Genomic DNA, 17045 nt, shown 5'->3' with positions numbered 1-17045 from the left:
CTAAATGTCCACCAGTGAATAAAGAAAATGTGGTATATATATACAATGAAATACTACTCAGTTGTAAAGAAAGAAAAAAAAAAATCCTGTCACTTGTAGCAACAGATAAATCTGGAGCTCATTATATTAAGTAAAATAAGACAGTTACAGAAAGAAACATATTGCATATTCTCACTTATATGAAGGAGTTAACAAAGTTGATCTTATAAAGGAGGAGATAGAATGATAGTTACCAGAGACTGGGAAGCAGAAAGAGGAAGAGAGATTGAATAATGGGTACAAAAATACAGTTAAATAGAAGAAATAAGTTATAGTGTTTGATAGCACAATAGAGTGACTACAGTTAATCATAATTTACTATATTTCATAGGAGAAGATTTGAAATATTCCTAAGCAAAAGAAATAATAAACTCTTCAGGTGATGGATATCCCAAACACCATGATTTTATCATTATATATTGTGGGCATGTACCAAATATCACATATACCTCAGAAATATAAATAGTTTTATGTATCAATTTCAAATGTTAAAAAATTATAAGTACTGTTTATTTTTGATGCTATTATAAACAGGAGTGGTTTCTTGAGTTCTCTTTTAGATAGATCATATTGGTTTAAAGAAATGCAACTGATTTTTGTATGTTGACTTTGGATTGTGCTACTCTGCTGAGTTCATTTATTAGCTTTTTTTTTTTTTCTTTTTTTTTTTGTGAGATGGAGTTTTGCTCTTGTTACCTAAGCTGGAGTACAGTGGCTTGATCTCTGCTCACTGCAATCTCTGCCTCCTGGGTTCAAGCGATTTTCCTGCTTCAGCCTCCTGAGTAGATGGGATCACAGATGCCTGCCACCACACTCAGCTAATTTTTTGTATTTTTAGTAGAGATGGGGTTTCACCGTGTTGGCCAGACTGGTCTTGAACGCTTGACCTCAGGTGATCTGCCCAATAGCTCTATTTTTTTTTTATGGGGACTTGGTAGTTTCTACATATAAGTTCACATTATCTGCAACAAGGATAATTTTGCTTCTTTTCTGATTTGGATGGCATTGATTTTTTAAAATTGTTTGATTGCTTTTGCTAGTACTTCCAGTACTATGTTAGGTAGAAGTAATGAAGAGTAGGCATCTTTGCTTTTTACTGGATCTAAGAGGAAAAGCTGTAGCTTTCCCCATTTATTAAGATGTTATCTGTGAGCTTTCCATAATCGGCCTTTATTTTTTTAGGAAATGTCCTTGTATGCCCATTTTGTTGAGAATTTTTAATCAGAAAATGTTGCGGAAATTTGTCGATGTTTCTCTGAATCTGAGAACACAATATATTTTTCTCTTTCGGCTAATGTCATATATCTCATTTATTTATTTGCATATTTTAAAACCAACCCTGCATTCCAGTAATAAATCCCACTTGACTAGGTTACATAATTCTTTTAAATGTTATTGAATTTGGTTTGCTTGTATTTTATTAATAACAATAGTAATTGCCAGGCTAGGTGGCTCATACCTGTAATCCCAGCACCTTGGGAGGCCAAGGCACCCAGATCACGAAGTCAGAAGTTCAAGACCAGCCTGACCAAAATAGTGAAACACATAATTGGCCTTTACTGTGTTTACGAAACTTCCTTCTATGCCCATTTTGTTGAGAAATTTTAATCAGAAAATGTTGTTGAAATTTGTCATAGTTTTTTGAATCTGAGATCATAATGTATTTTTCTCTTTCTGTTATTATCTTGTATCTCATTTATTTATTTCCATATTTTAAACCAACCCTCTATTCCAGAAATCCCACTGAATTAGGTTGTATAATTATTTTAAATGTTGTTGAATTTGATTTGTTCATATTTTATTAATAATAATAACAATTGCCAGGCACAGAGGCTCATGTCTGTCATCCTAGCACTATGGGAGGTCGAGGTAGGCAGATCACAAGGTCAGGAGTTTGAGACCAGCCTGAACAACACAGTGAAACCCTGGCTCTACTAAAAATACAAAAGTTAGCAGGGCATGGTGGCGTGCACCTTATTCCCAGCTACTTGGGAGGCTGAGGCAGGAAAATTGCTTGAACCCGGTAGGTGGAGGTTGTGGTGAGCCAAGATCGCACCACTTCATTCCAGCCTGGGCAAGAGAGAGAGACTCCATCCAAAAAATAAATAAATAAATAAATAGCAATTTATTTAATAATAGCAATAATGATTTAGTAGCTGCTAGAATTTTTGCATCAAATTTAATCAAAGTTGTTAGCTTACAGTTTTACTTTAATATAAATTTAATAACCTGACTCCTCAATTTCCTGCCTGGGGTGATAAACTATTAATCTTTCTTCATCTGTCATTTTAAGAAAACAGGCATTTTAGAGATAACCTGTCTGGGTAATATGTAGTATTTGTCTGAGAAGCAAAAATATATAAAAATAGTTAGCCTTGTTTCTGTTTATTCATGCGGTTTCTGAGGTAAGTGACTGGGGCCCAAGTCGATGCTAATGTAGAGAGTCAGTGTAATGTAGGATACCTACTGTATTTGAAGTGTTCTGTTTTGGAAGAATCATAAGTTAGGAGAAATTTTGACATACTTAGTAACTATTTTACACTATAGTTTGAGGTGAAGGTGGGAAGAATAAGTCATGCTTTGAGCAATTAATGCAAAATAAATAGACATGTGTTTTAAAAGTTTGGAGGTCAAAACTATTTAGTTATAATAGGCTACATGGCTGGATCAAATGTTCCTCCACAATTTAAGGGCTAGGCCCTGTTTTTGAATTCTGATCAGAGCCCGATTGAATCCCTCTGTGGTCCTTTGAAGGAACTAGTCCATGGTAACACGAACGTGAAATTGAACATCAGAGAGGGAGACATTTCCATCCTGACTCCAATATTAGTTCCTGAATAATCTTAGCCAAGAAAGAAAAAACAACTTTCTGTATTTTTACCATAGATTTACTTCAGGATTCAGGACAATACACTTCCCCTATGCTTTACCAATTTCATGAAAGCAGTGTAGCAAATTACAACAGAATATAGGTATGTAGTCATGTGGGCTGAGAAGCAAACAAGAATAACACTTATGTTCTGTGTAAACTGAAATGTCAATTTTTGCTTAATGGAAGGATCAGAGTTGATTAAAGGAGTTAATTTATCCAAAATGTTGAACAATTTCTTTTACACTAAGAGATATTATTATATTAGCTTTCAAAATATTAGCTTTCAAAATGGCATCAAGATGAGAAAAAATCTCCAAGTGAGTTTTCAGAAAAAAATTCTCCAAGTGAATTATCAGAAATTTCAAAGTAGACATTAGCGGCTTCAAATTAAAAAAATATATATGTATTTGACCATCCCTAATAAGATACCACCAGCCAGGTGTGGTGGCTCCTGCCTGTAATCACAGCACTTTGGGAGGCTGAGATGGGTGGATCACTTGAGGTCAGGAGTTTAAGACCAGGGTGACCAACATGGTAAAACACCATCTCTACTAAAAATACAAAAATTAACTGGATGTGGTGGCATGCACCTGTAATCCCAGCTACTCAGGAGGCTGAAGCAGGAGAATTGCTTCAACCTGGGAAGCAGAGGTTACAGTGAGCCGAGATCGCACGACTGCACTGCAGCCTGGGCGACAGAGCAAGATTCTATCTCAAAAATAAAGAAAAAGATACCAGCCTTACAGATTTTGTCAATGGGGCTTCAAAGAAAATCGCCAGAAAGAATCATTACAGTCCTCCTGAAATTTGGAGCATGCGTGTGTGTGTGTGCGTGTGTGTGTATGTGTGTGTGTGTATATATATATAAATATATACACTTCCCCTATACTTTACCAATTTCATGAAAGCAGTGTAGCAAATTACAACAGAATATAGGTATGTAGTCACGTGGGCTGAGAAGCAAACAAGAATAACACTTATGTTCTGTGTAAACTGAAATGTCAATTTTTACTTAATGGAAGGATCAGAGTTGATATATATATATATATATATATATATATATATATATATATATATATTTCCTGAAATATAGAAAGATGCACTTTGCAGTAGTGTTTTGAGACATAGCTGACATCTAATAAAGAGACAGTCTAAAGTCACCTGTGATTGTAGAGTATATAAATGGTTTATAACAGGCGATAGGCCACACATTTGTGAGAGGTAGTTCAGCAGTTTATGTAAACTGTTATATTTTAATCTTATGTTACGCCTGGAAAAGAGAGGTATAAAAACAAACTGCAACCAGTGAGGACAAACTTAACCTTCGTTTGTCTCCTGACTTCTAATTTCTTTGGTATAGGTGACCTACTGGATCCCTTCACTACAGAGCTGAACATCTTGCTGAAGGTTTGAAGTTGTTAAAGAAGGAAATATCACGGACTCTAAAGGAACTTCAATCCCAGCTGCTGGCCCATCAGCAAAGTAAGCTGGTAGATCAGGGACAATATGTGCAAGCTCCAACAATGTCTGGCTTACTAAAACATCCAGAGCATAATCATGGATGCTATTTGTACTTTGTTTCCAAATTTCAAGAAAAATTCTCCTGTGACCAACTCTAACCCAAAACCACATGGAATAGGATATTCTTGGAAATTTAATTTGAGATTAAGCTAAATTGATGCAGTACAGTACAAAGCTCTAGGGAGTAGTTCAACTCTCTTTTGATGGTTGATCAAAGTGCGCACATCTTGGAATATTATCTCTCTTCTCAGTTGCTTTGTTTCTTAGTAAAAAATTTCTACTACGAGGAGGACCTACAGAGCTAGAAGGAAACCTACCACACTCCATTCCCTAAAAGCAGATACATCTCTTTGAACAATGTCCCATTTGGGAAACGAGGGGAGTCATTTTTAAAATGCAAATTGATGTTTTATTTATGAGATTGGACACATCAAATTACAAAATTGATGCTGTGTGGTTGCGCTTTAATACCACCACAAGATTTTATGATTACCTGAGAGTAATAAGAAAATTCATGATAATGTATACATTTTTTATTAGGAAATCAGGGAAGTAATATTTCCTCTTGAAAAAATTCTGAAGAGTCAGTATAAAGATAAAAATAAAGATTCTTCTTTATTACATTTCAGTAAACTTGCACACTTAATGAAAAAAATTATATGAAAATGTATTAATATTAATATATTGTCTAACCTAACCATTTGCTTCTCTCTTTTTTTTTTTTTTTTTATCAATAACCATTCAGGGCTTCCGACCCACTTTAGAGTGATAATTCTAAATTCAGAATAAAGACCAATTGTTTCTTTTGTTTTGACTGTGGATGTTGAGTCTGTCTTTACTTACAAGTGCACCAAACAGGTATAACCTAATAAGCGATTTTTAAAATCCACGTATTAGATTATAAGAAGAAGGGTTTTTAAAATCTGCATATTAGATTGTCTTTGGTTGGCACAGGGCTATTTAAAATCCCACCTTCCATTTTGAGCCATTTTAGCTCAGGTTATTTCTGTATTTTCAAGCAGATAGTTGTAGAGAACAACAACAGCAATACTTGCTTAAAAATTACAACAAATCTTACATAAATAATTATAGAGCCTACTTTTGTAGTATCAGGCTTATCAAAAATTTAGTAAAACGTCTAACTTGATCTAAAGTCTCATGACATTTCAAACACATAATTTTTTAGTATACATTGAAAAACATATCTCCTTTAAAGTCCTGAGGTTAGAACAGTTATTTTGGAAATGATCACTGATCCTGGGATAAAATTACTTGTTAATTGAACCTGGAGAATTACATTGTAGAGGTTCAGTTAATTACTCGGAGATTTATATTTCCCAAATCCAGGTAGCAAGTTCAACTGCCCTGATTTTTGTAATCCTCTGGCCCCCTTTTCACTGGGACCTAACATAGCCTCTCCTCACAGCAACTAATGAAATCTACATTGAATAAATGTCCATAGGTATTAAAAGAAAACAATGAATGTGCAATCTGATTCTCAACATGATCTTCTTTATAAAGTGTTTAGAAATAGTAATTTATCCTATGCTTTAACAAGGTTTTCATTACTCCACTAAATTTTGTAACCGTTTCTTTATTGAGTAATATATCCAGTTTGTGGGGAAAACTATAAAACCCAAATAGCATATAGGTTTCCATTAATAGTAATATATTAATGTTGATTTCTTTGCTGTGTACCATGATCATGTAAGGCACTAACAACAGGAGAGGCTGGGTGAAAGGTATATGAGACATTTCTGTACTATCTTCCCAACTTTTCTCTATATCTAAAATTAAATGGCTTACTGAAAATTAACATCATGTATAATCACAACAAAAAATCACATTTTAGTATTTTTTATTTTGTAGGAGTTTCCTCACCTTTGTCTGCTTAAAATGAGCAGCTCATATAACTTATATCAATGTATTTGCTTACTCTAGAGTTCATTAATGATGTATGTTGAAGAATATGTAAGTGCATTATTTAGACAATCTGTAATACTGAAAGTTTATGTTGAATACAGAGCATGTACATGGAAAATTAGCTTAACCTTTTTCTTTCTTTTACTAAGTATAAAATTACCAAGACTCTGAAATATGGAGTGAAATCTTTGTGATGTTTATGGCTGAATGCTTGCTTGCTCAAGCAGATTAAAGTCAATATTCTGAGAGCTCTTTTGAGCAGAGGAAGGATTAACTCACTTACAGGCACATGCATCTGTTAAACAACTCAGCTTTCACAGAACTATGCCAATCTTACCCTCACCAACTTCAATTTTATAATTTTCTCAAGGAAATCTAAGTGTCTTCAAGTTATAAGACAGTATATGTGCAACCAGCGCAAAAGATATCTGGGGATCAGTTTTTAAAGTAAATGCTGATTAATCAAATTCTAATAATTAAAAAGTAAACCCAGGACATATTTCATATATATAATATATATAGGAAATGAATATATATATGAAATAAATATATATATGAAATGAATATATATTATATATATGAAATGAATATATATATGAAACATATTCTGGAGGTCATATAATAAACAGTGGAATAAGATTATCTTGAACTACATTGAAAAATAAATAGCTGTGGCTGTTGCTGCATGTTCAGTGGTGGAGGAAAAATCCTTTCAGAAAGGAATGACTAAGTGACATATAATTATTCCCCAATTGCAGATACACTAAGCGTGCTGCTGATCAATGTCAGATCAGCAGAGAAACATTTATGTAGGCTGAATGAACTGTACACCAGCTGTTGTACAGAAACATTACATGCCTCCAAGACATGCTTTTCCTCTGAAAGGTATTTGGTGTGATGCTATTAGCAATGAAAGTAACTACTGCATATTTCAGAAGATTGTTGTCAAAGATACTTTAAATATTATCACTCAATGTATTGTTTATGAGTATTTTTATTTTTGTAATGTTTTTGTATTTGTCTACTTCTTATTATAATTGTCTAGCTAAGAAAGTTTGCTTTTTTTCCACACAAGCAGCACAGCATAAAGCTAAATTTCAGCCCATCCAACAAAATTACAGATTTCAATATCCTTCCAATCTCTAGTTTATATCTCAACTTTGCCTTTTCAACTTACTTCTTCTCAGTTTTAAGTTTTGTTTTCTTGTTTTACATATATTTGCCTGCTTAGGAATAATCTTAGGCTCTGTCTGAATCTTTTTTTAAGAGAATTGCTGGTTTTTAATTAAGCTTTAATAATGTTAACTCAAGAGAGTCACTATTTCTTCTGCTTGTGAAAGAATGTTTTTCTACATAGTTGTTACATGGCATCTGTTATCTAAATAAACTGAGAATCAATAATAGCTAATGAAATGTTAAATATGGAAATAGAGTTATTCTATATACAAAAATCACAAAAGTTGTCAATAACCTTTTCCATGTAATAATATGCTTTACTTCTTGAGAAGTTATAGTATTAAGGCTTTCTAAACAGATAGATTTCATTAAATTTAAATATTGTCTCTTAAAGCAATGATGAATTTTTAGAGTGGAGAAATAAAAACAGAAATATCTCCTGTTTGATAATCATTTGTCCTAGTGAAACCGTGGGGTTAATAAAGTCAAGGTCTACATGCCCTGCTTACTTTCTGTCACCTGCTTTTGTTGTTGTTGTTTTTCTCTGTAGCTGAGGGTTGCGGTAACTGAAGGCCTTACCGCTAAATACTAAAACTTAACCTTTACTGGTGACTTTATGAGTAACATTCATAGGTGACCATGGTGATGGCTGCTTCCATTGTTTTTCAGAAACTTGGCCAGCTCTTGTCTAGTTCAAACTAGTTGAGATCACTGACCCTTCAACTGGGTCTGCATGAATGCCTGAGAGGTGGCCTTTTGATATCAAAGAGTCAAAAACTCCACCTTCAAGATCATGCTAATGTTGCCATTTTCTGTACATATGTCCTATGAACATAGGTGGTGTGTTCTTCCACCTCCTCTCTTGGTGACTTACTGCATAAGTCTTTTCTCTTTTGCAGAATCCATGTCACAGTGATTGATTCACTGCATATGAGCAGAATGAACCTGGACCTGGCCGGTATCACTAAGGTCAGCATAAACCTAGTCAGCTAGCACTAGAGTTAGAAGTACTCTTAAAGAGAGAGCTCATGGCTCTGATAGAATTAACCTTCTAATGAACTAATAATAAATGGTTGACTTTAGAGCCCAATTATTTTGTTGTGAATTGTTTACTTGCTTTGCTGTTTTTGTGTTTGTTATATTGTGTTTCTGGAGTTGGTATTGAGAAACATGGCTAGATATTTTCAAAAAATCCCTGTAATGATCTAAAACTCCTATTATAAGAACAAATAAGACATTTTACCAAAGAGCTTTATGGTCAAACATACTACTTTTTGGTGTCAGAAATGATAATTAATTTCACACTGGTCACAGCTGATGTTGTGTCTTAAGTAGAGACGGAGGAGATTCTCAGATATTAATTTTGTTAATCCTCTGATGTTTCATCCCTGGGAGGTTTTGGTTATTTAAATTGGTCACATAAATCTTTTTATTACATATTCACTTTTAAGAAACACTCAAATTGAACTTATTGCCTTAACCTAGCACATTCCAAGATATTAAAATAAGTAATCAACACTTAAAACTGCTTAGTACGTATTTATATCTTTAATATTATTATAACTGACAGTAATAAAACAATATCAGTATTAGACATAAACACTACAAATTCTAAGGTACATCTGGAAAGGTGATATTTTTCTAGATTATTTTATTCATGACTTGATAATCCACTTAAAATTCATTCTACATAAAAGAGAGGATGTTGAAGAAAACACATTTCACTAGAATTTAGAAATTATAACTAATATGGATTGGATTGGTTAGAAAAGTAAACAGGGATGGAGATGTCTTGTATGGTTTTAGTAAGATATCTGATATTTGGAAAAAGGGGAAAAGAAGCCTCATTTTCATCACAAGAAAAAGGCTTAGAAAAAAATATGCGCACTATAGGAGGTATTGAGTAAAATATTTGATTAGGATAGAAGGTTCCAGTTAGGCCAGCTGATGAACCATAAAACTATACAAAGAGATGTGGCACAGAAAGTTCAAGAAGTTCACTACCTAGATTCTGACCCCAGGCTCCTCTCAGACGTTCAGAATATATATCAACATAGAAGGAGCATGAATATTAACTTCACAGTGATTCCTTCAGGCCAGTTGACACAGAGCAAGAATAGCATTACGCATTCTCTCCTGAGAAGCAGAGTATTTAACTACTATTCATGCTACAGTCAGTGTTAAATGTCAGAGCTGGAGGGAATACAGATATACAAAAGCTTGATTGAAGAGGAATTATTTTTGTGTGTAATTTAATTTGCTGTATTTTATGTGCTTATATTTCTTCTGCAGATCACTTTCAGAAATAGGTAATAATGGTTATGAGTGAGAATTTGGAGTGATTGTCAAAATAAAAACTTGGCAGTTATATCTACCAATGTTTTCTAATTTCTTCTTACCAACTACTATTAGCCTAAGTATACACAGTATGGTATTTTGTCTAATAAAGGTTTATTTTTCTATCTTTTCATTCTATATGTCTCTTATCAAATCCTGTGAGACATGACTGGCTCCAACAGGTAGTAGTTCTTTAATCCTGAAATGTGCAATATTAACCAGCTTCTGTTTTCAAATTTGAAGTGAATAAGTAAAGTAGCAAAACAGGAAATATACCATTCAGTAGTTTTTAATAATAGAAATATACAAGATAAGATGCAGAGATTTAAAACACAATGATTGTGAAATGTATTTTGCTATTTTCACTGACATAATGAGTTTTTACAATTCTGGGTTGTGAAGATCCCTGAAATAATATTTTACAACAATGAAGACTATTTTATTGACACATGCACACTGTACTTTTCTTTTATAGCCTTAAAATAACTGATATTAGATCAAAATTGTGTGTTCATTTGTCTCAGGATATATCTCATCTAATAAATTAAGAGAGCAAGTACTAAGTATGGTTCTCTCATTGTTCTATCTTGAAAACAAATACAAAACTCACCTTAGGGACATTAAATGCCTGCTGAATGCAAGAATGAATGAGTAAATGAATGATCTGCTATCACATAGCTAAAAGTCTGGTGTAGAAAGCAGACAAATGACAAGGTAGGCACACATTTGATGTTATACACACATATCTTAGATAGTAGAGACTTCTGTAGGAGTATAAGGAGGAACAATTAAGGCAAGCTACCAAATTAAAGGAGACTATTAGAGAGGGCAATTGAGGGGAACATTAAAGGAGGAGTTTTTCATACAAGCAAGTAGAAAAAATATATAATTAATAATTACTTGGATTTGACTGAAGAGCCACCTATTTTATTGTGAAAATAGAACATTTGAAAAGAACATGAACACAGACAGGCATGCTGGTAAGCAGGTAGGTTAGTATTACCATAATGTGTACGCGTGTGAGTGTTATATTTTTATATGATTTCTATTTTTGTTTAAAGGTAGAATGGAGAGTTGACTGTTGAAAGCAGAATATTAGGTAGAAGAGGTTTACAGCAAAAGCAGATGTCTAATAACCTGTGTGGAGGATGTGACACTTAAATTAACAAAGAAGGGTAAAGATGTGCTAGTTGGCTTTTAGAGTTTTACTGGTGCTAGATATCATGAGTTTATAACAGAATCAATCAGAGTAACTGAGTGATTTGTTTTAACAATTTTTTGCCTCTTAGATATAGATAAAGAAAAAGAGGTAGCTATATAATTGGAATTGCACCAAAAAAGTGGAGAAGTAGGTGGGGTAAGTTCGTTGCAATAAAGAGACTGGCTGGAATGCCACTGGGAAAAAATTGAATAGACGGAAACATAATTACTGGAAGTGAGACTTGTAAAGGGACTGATCATTTCCCAGAAATATAAATTGGATGTGATAGATGAAATGTGCCAAAATAAGAGAAGGCACAAAGGTTTGAGGTTTCTGTGACATATTTATATTCATATGTATCCAATTATCTCCATATTTATATCTATTGAATTCAATGGCTATCGGAATAAATGTTTTGAGGCATCATAAAATGGTCAAATGGAAATGCGTGAATTTCATTAAAACGACATGGAGTACAGCATTAGATGGATTGCCCACGTGGTGGCTGAAGTGACCCAGAATTTGAGAACTGGACCAAGAAATTGCACTGTGAGTTTTCTCTTATATAACCTTGGGGATGAATATTAACGAAGAGGATGCTGAATAGCTTGGATGCGCCAGGCTTTCATATGCTGTTGTTGTTGACTACACATAACAATATTATGCGATTATTATTATTGTCTGCATTTTATAGATAAGGAAACAGATGATTAGTCAAGTTTCCACCATTAACTGAGGAGATAGAACTTGAACCAATGACGATTTGACCCTTAAATGAATACCCTTTTTTATTGTTTTCACGTTACCTTTCAAAAAAATTAGAGGAGATAAAAGGTAAAATGGACACTATCCTTGCTTTCATGGAGTTCACAATTCAGTTTGGGCAGACTGAATATATATATATATATATATATGTATATATTCTAGTATATATACATATATATATATATACTATATGTAGTATATGTATATAATAGACTATGATTTTTATTCTAATAAATACTGCATAAAGACATAAAGTGTCTATGTATGTTTCAAAGTTTATTGAAGAGATGTTACGGTGTCATAGAAATACCTTAAAATTTAGACTCAGAGGACGGACAAAGCAACCAAGTAGCTCTGTGACTTTGGCCAGGTTAATTATCTACTCATGTAAAAAGAAATGATAACTTCCGACTTGAAGAATTGTAAGAATTGTAAAATAATGGAAAATGAAGCTTTTCTTTTACTGTCTTAGAGCGAATAGGTATCAGGCAAATGATTACATTAGTGGTCTCTTTTTTTTTTTTTTTTTTTTTTTTTTTGAGACAGAGTCTCGCTCTGTCGCCCAGGCTGGAGTGCAGTGGCCGGAATCTCAGCTCACTGCAAGCTCTGCCTTCTGGGTTTACGCCATTCTCCTGCCTCAGCCTCCCGAGTAGCTGGGACTGCAGGCGCCCGCCACCATGCCTGGCTAATTTTTTGTTTGTTTGTATGTTTGTATTTTTAGTAGAGACGGGGTTTCATCGTGTTAGCCAGCATTGTCTGGATCTCCTGACCTGGTGATCCGCCCGTCTAGGCCTCCCAAAGTTCTGGGATTACAGGTTTGAGCCACCGCGCCCAGCCTGAATTACATTCTTAAAATAAATAGATTTATTTTTGTATCAGCACATGTACTAATTGACAATAGTGGGAACATAATATAAAATATACAATTTTGAAATGTTCTATTATTTCAGATTTTTTTTTAAGTTTTAAATTCAGCAGTACATGTGCAGATTTGTTACACAGGTAAACGTGTGTCATGGGCATTGCTGAACAGATTATTTTATTACACAAGTATTAAGCCTAGTACTAATTTGTTGTTTTTTCCTGATCCTTTCCCTCTTGCCACTCTCTACCCTCCAATAGGCCCAGTTCCCTCTATGTGTCCTTGTGTTCTCATTATTTAGCTCTCACTTATAAGTGAAAACATGTGGTATTTGGTTTGCTGTTCTTGCATTCGTTTGTGAAGAATAATGGCCTCCAACTCCATGCATGTCCCTGCAAAGGACATGATCTTGTTCTTTATATGACTGCATAGTATTCCATGCACATTTTCTTTATGCAGCCTATTATTGTTGATAGGCATTTAGGTTGACTCCATGTCTTGACTAGTTTGAATAGTGTTGCAATAAACATTCCTATGCATGCGTCTTTATAGTAGAATGATTCTGTTCCTTTGGGTGTATACCTAGTAATGGAACTGCTCTGTCGAATAGTATTTCCGTCTTTGGGTCTTTGAAGAATTGCCATACTTTATTCCACAATGTTTGAACTAATTTACACTCCTGCCAACAGTATATAAGTGTTTCTTTTTCTGTGCAACCTCTCCAGCATTTGTTAAAATATTTTTTGACTCTTCAGCAATGCCCGTTCAGAATGTGTTTAATTGCCACATTCCTCCTTTTACTATACCAATCTTATGTAAAATTATTATTATTTATTTTAATGTCTTTATTGTTTGATTATAAGTCTAGTATTATGGCCAGGTGAGGTGGCACATGCCTGTAATCCCAGCACTTTGGGAGGCCGAGGTGGGCAGATTGCCTGAGCTCGGGCGTTTGAGACCACCCTGGGCAACATGGTGAAACCTCGTCTCTACTAAAATAGGAAAAAAAAAATTAGCCAGGTCTGGTGGCACGTGCCTATAGTCCCAGCTACTCAGGAGACTGAGGCAGGGGAATTGCTTGAACCCAGAAGGCAGAGGTTGCAGTGAGCCAAGATTGCGCCATTGTACTCCAGCTTGGGAAGCAGAGGGAGATTCTGTCTCAAAAAAAAAAGAAAAAAGAAAAGTCTAATATTATGTAAATATCAACCGAATTAGACTGCTTAATCTAAATAAGACTGCTTAAATATAAAAAATCAAATCAATCTTTGAAAAATCTAAGATAATATTAAAACTTATAATGCCAGAGGTTAATGCTATAAGTTGGTTTAAATGACCATTAACTAATATTTGTGTCCTTTCTGTTAGATCCAACTATCAAGGATGTCAATTAATTTCACCCATGTGGAAACATACCTTTACACACATATAACATTCATCCATATAAATTTGGCAATGTGCATTCAAAATATTTTACATTAATAGGCTGGTGGGGAAAAGAAAGTAAAGTGGAAATGATAATTGCCACATTTAGTTGGTAAGTTGAGAATAAGAACATTAACAGGTGAGTTAAAACTGTTTTGTATTAGTTTCAAATACTTTTTCAATATAATTAAAATAAGCTAGATTGTAGTACTAATTATGGCTTGGAGGTTTATTTGGTTTTTGTTTTCCATCTTGCATAAATGATTTTAAACAGTATGAAATATGCCTGCTAAAAATATTATGTTACAATACATATTTGATATGCCATTGCTGAAAAAATTAGAAACGAAAAAGATGATTTTGTTAACACACCAACACAACCAAGATGAAGTTCTTGTAAAGTAGAATTATGCAGCATATTAGCCTCTATAATTTGATGGATAACTGTCAAAAATACTTTATTTTGATATTTTTATGCATTAATAATTTTTGCTTAGTTAACACAATTGTATCTCACAGGATAGGAAACAAGCATTTGATGTAAAATAATGGTGTTGTTGTCCATGAGGAGTTAACTACCTTATAAACTAAACTACAAAAGCAGAATTCAGAGCAAAAATAACAACAAGAAATGATTGTTTCACGTACTCTTTATCTGTTAGGTATAAATTCAATTTAGAATTGTTTTCTTAGTTGTTAATGCCTAAAGTAATATGCCCATTAGGAAGCATGCAAATCAATCAAAGTTTCTTCTGCCCTTGGGAAGATAATGACCCAAATATGAATATTCAAGAGACACCAGAAGTCATTATAGATGTCCTTAACTTGTTTTTCATTTTTAAATCTGAACAAAATATTTCTCATGCTTAAGGAAAAAAAATGGAAAATTTGAATGTAATTAATACATAACATTCTCAATTTTGGCATATTTTTACTTTGTAAACTCTTCATCAAACTAACTGCTAGACAGACGAGAACTATACTTGGCAAGAGAAATCATTTTCCACCTAAGAAGATATAGGTATCGCCTATATCTTGGTATCGCCATTTGATGCAAGATGGGTTTTTATTGTTGGAAGATTCTGAGTCACATTTGTAATGCATCTAATATCTCTTTTATACACTTTTTTCATATTTAGAGAATGCATTTGGTAGTTTTCGTCAATAACAATATTTTCTTATCTTCAACAACTTAAACTAATATGAGATAGAGTATTTTCTTATTCATTTTGTGAAAACTTCCATATATTCCTAATGTATTACTTTACTCACAAGGACACAATGAAAACTTAATATCGAAGTAAAACTTGTCCTTATTATCATTTACTGAATCATAAAACTCTATAAAATTATAATTAAAAACACTATGAACCATCCGGGCTCACATGGTGAAACCCCGTCTCTACTAAAAATACAAAAAATTAGCTGGGCGGGGTGGCGGGTGCCTGTAGTCCCAGCTACTCAGGAGGCTGAGGCAGGAGAATGGCCTGAACCCGGGAGGCGGAGCTTGCAGTGAGCCGAGATCGGGCCACTGCACTCCAGCCTGGGCGACAGAGCAAGACTCCGTCTCAAAACAAACAAACAAACAAACAAACAAACAAACAAACAAACAAAAACTATGAAATCAAAAGTTGTATTGATTTAGATAAAAGATCATATTTGAAAATCTCATCTACAAATATTTTAATAATGTGATATTCTCTCCCCTTCTGTGTAGTGTTTGAGTCTTTCACAAATCACAGTAAATTTTGATTAAATAGAAAGGATATCACTCTTTTTTAACATTTTTAAATGTCGGGAATCATCTGAAGAAACTTAATTTTATCTTGTAATAGGAATAAGTCATGATAGCTAGTTCTAAAATGAAAGGCAAAATTTAGTTTATATTAATAAATAAAAATTCAGTCATGTCTAGATTAAATATTCTTTTTCTTGATTTTCTACAGCAATGTTTCCCCCTGAAGTTATGTAAAAAGCATTTGTGGATTTAACAGGGTTAAGGTGAGAGGGTAGGGAAATGACAGCTAGAAAAAAGAACATGTATCTCATTTTCATGAAGTTAAAATATCAAAATGACTTTTTCACTTTTATTTGATTTCAAATAATATCCTAAATTGTGGAACTGTTGTCAAGGACTTTGAAACACATGCATTGCATGCCACAGACCACGGTGTGTGAAGTCTTCTCGTATCAGACAAGACGAAAGGCCTATGGTTTCTCAGTTCTCCATTATTCCATTGCATGTAAATAGCAACATGGGATTTAACTATGCAGCTTATTTTAAGGATCTTGGATTTGTAAACTATGGTGGTAAACATAGAGGGTAGCAAAGGGTGGTGCTCAATGGGTAGGGCACAAGTAATTATGAGCTGAGTATTTTGGCAGGTTATTTAACCATCTCATACTGTACTTCATCTGTAAAATGGATATCATCTTACTTGAACATTATCAGAAGCATGATAGGGTGGTGAAATTCTGTACTATGTATTATTTAGAGCATTCCATGACAGATAATGAGCAATCACTGGCAGGGAGTCATTATTTTCTTATTTCACTAACTTGATGTGGAAAGGTAAGTCTCACATCAAATCAGAATTGCATGTGGCTTCAGAACTATCATTTTCTTTTTTTACATTTAAATATTTGCTTGCCAATGCTTGGGGGAATTATTTTTAAATTGTTTTTTTGTGTGTATTTATTTCTGTAGGTTTTTGGTGTTCAGGTGGTATTTAGTTACAAAGTCCCCAAAGTTCATTGTACCGTTCTTATTCATTTGCCTCCTCATAGCTAAGCTCCAACTTATAAGTGACAACATACAATGTTTGTTTTTCCATTCCTGAGTTACTTCACTTAGAATAATGGTCTCCAACTCCATCCACGTTGCTGCAAATGCCATTATTTTCATTATTTTATTCCTTTTTATGTCT

The sequence above is a fragment of the Piliocolobus tephrosceles genome, chromosome 4, assembly GCF_002776525.5.
Source record: "Piliocolobus tephrosceles isolate RC106 chromosome 4, ASM277652v3, whole genome shotgun sequence".
NCBI lineage: Eukaryota > Metazoa > Chordata > Mammalia > Primates > Cercopithecidae > Piliocolobus > Piliocolobus tephrosceles.
Note: the sequence above shows the minus strand (reverse complement) of the source record.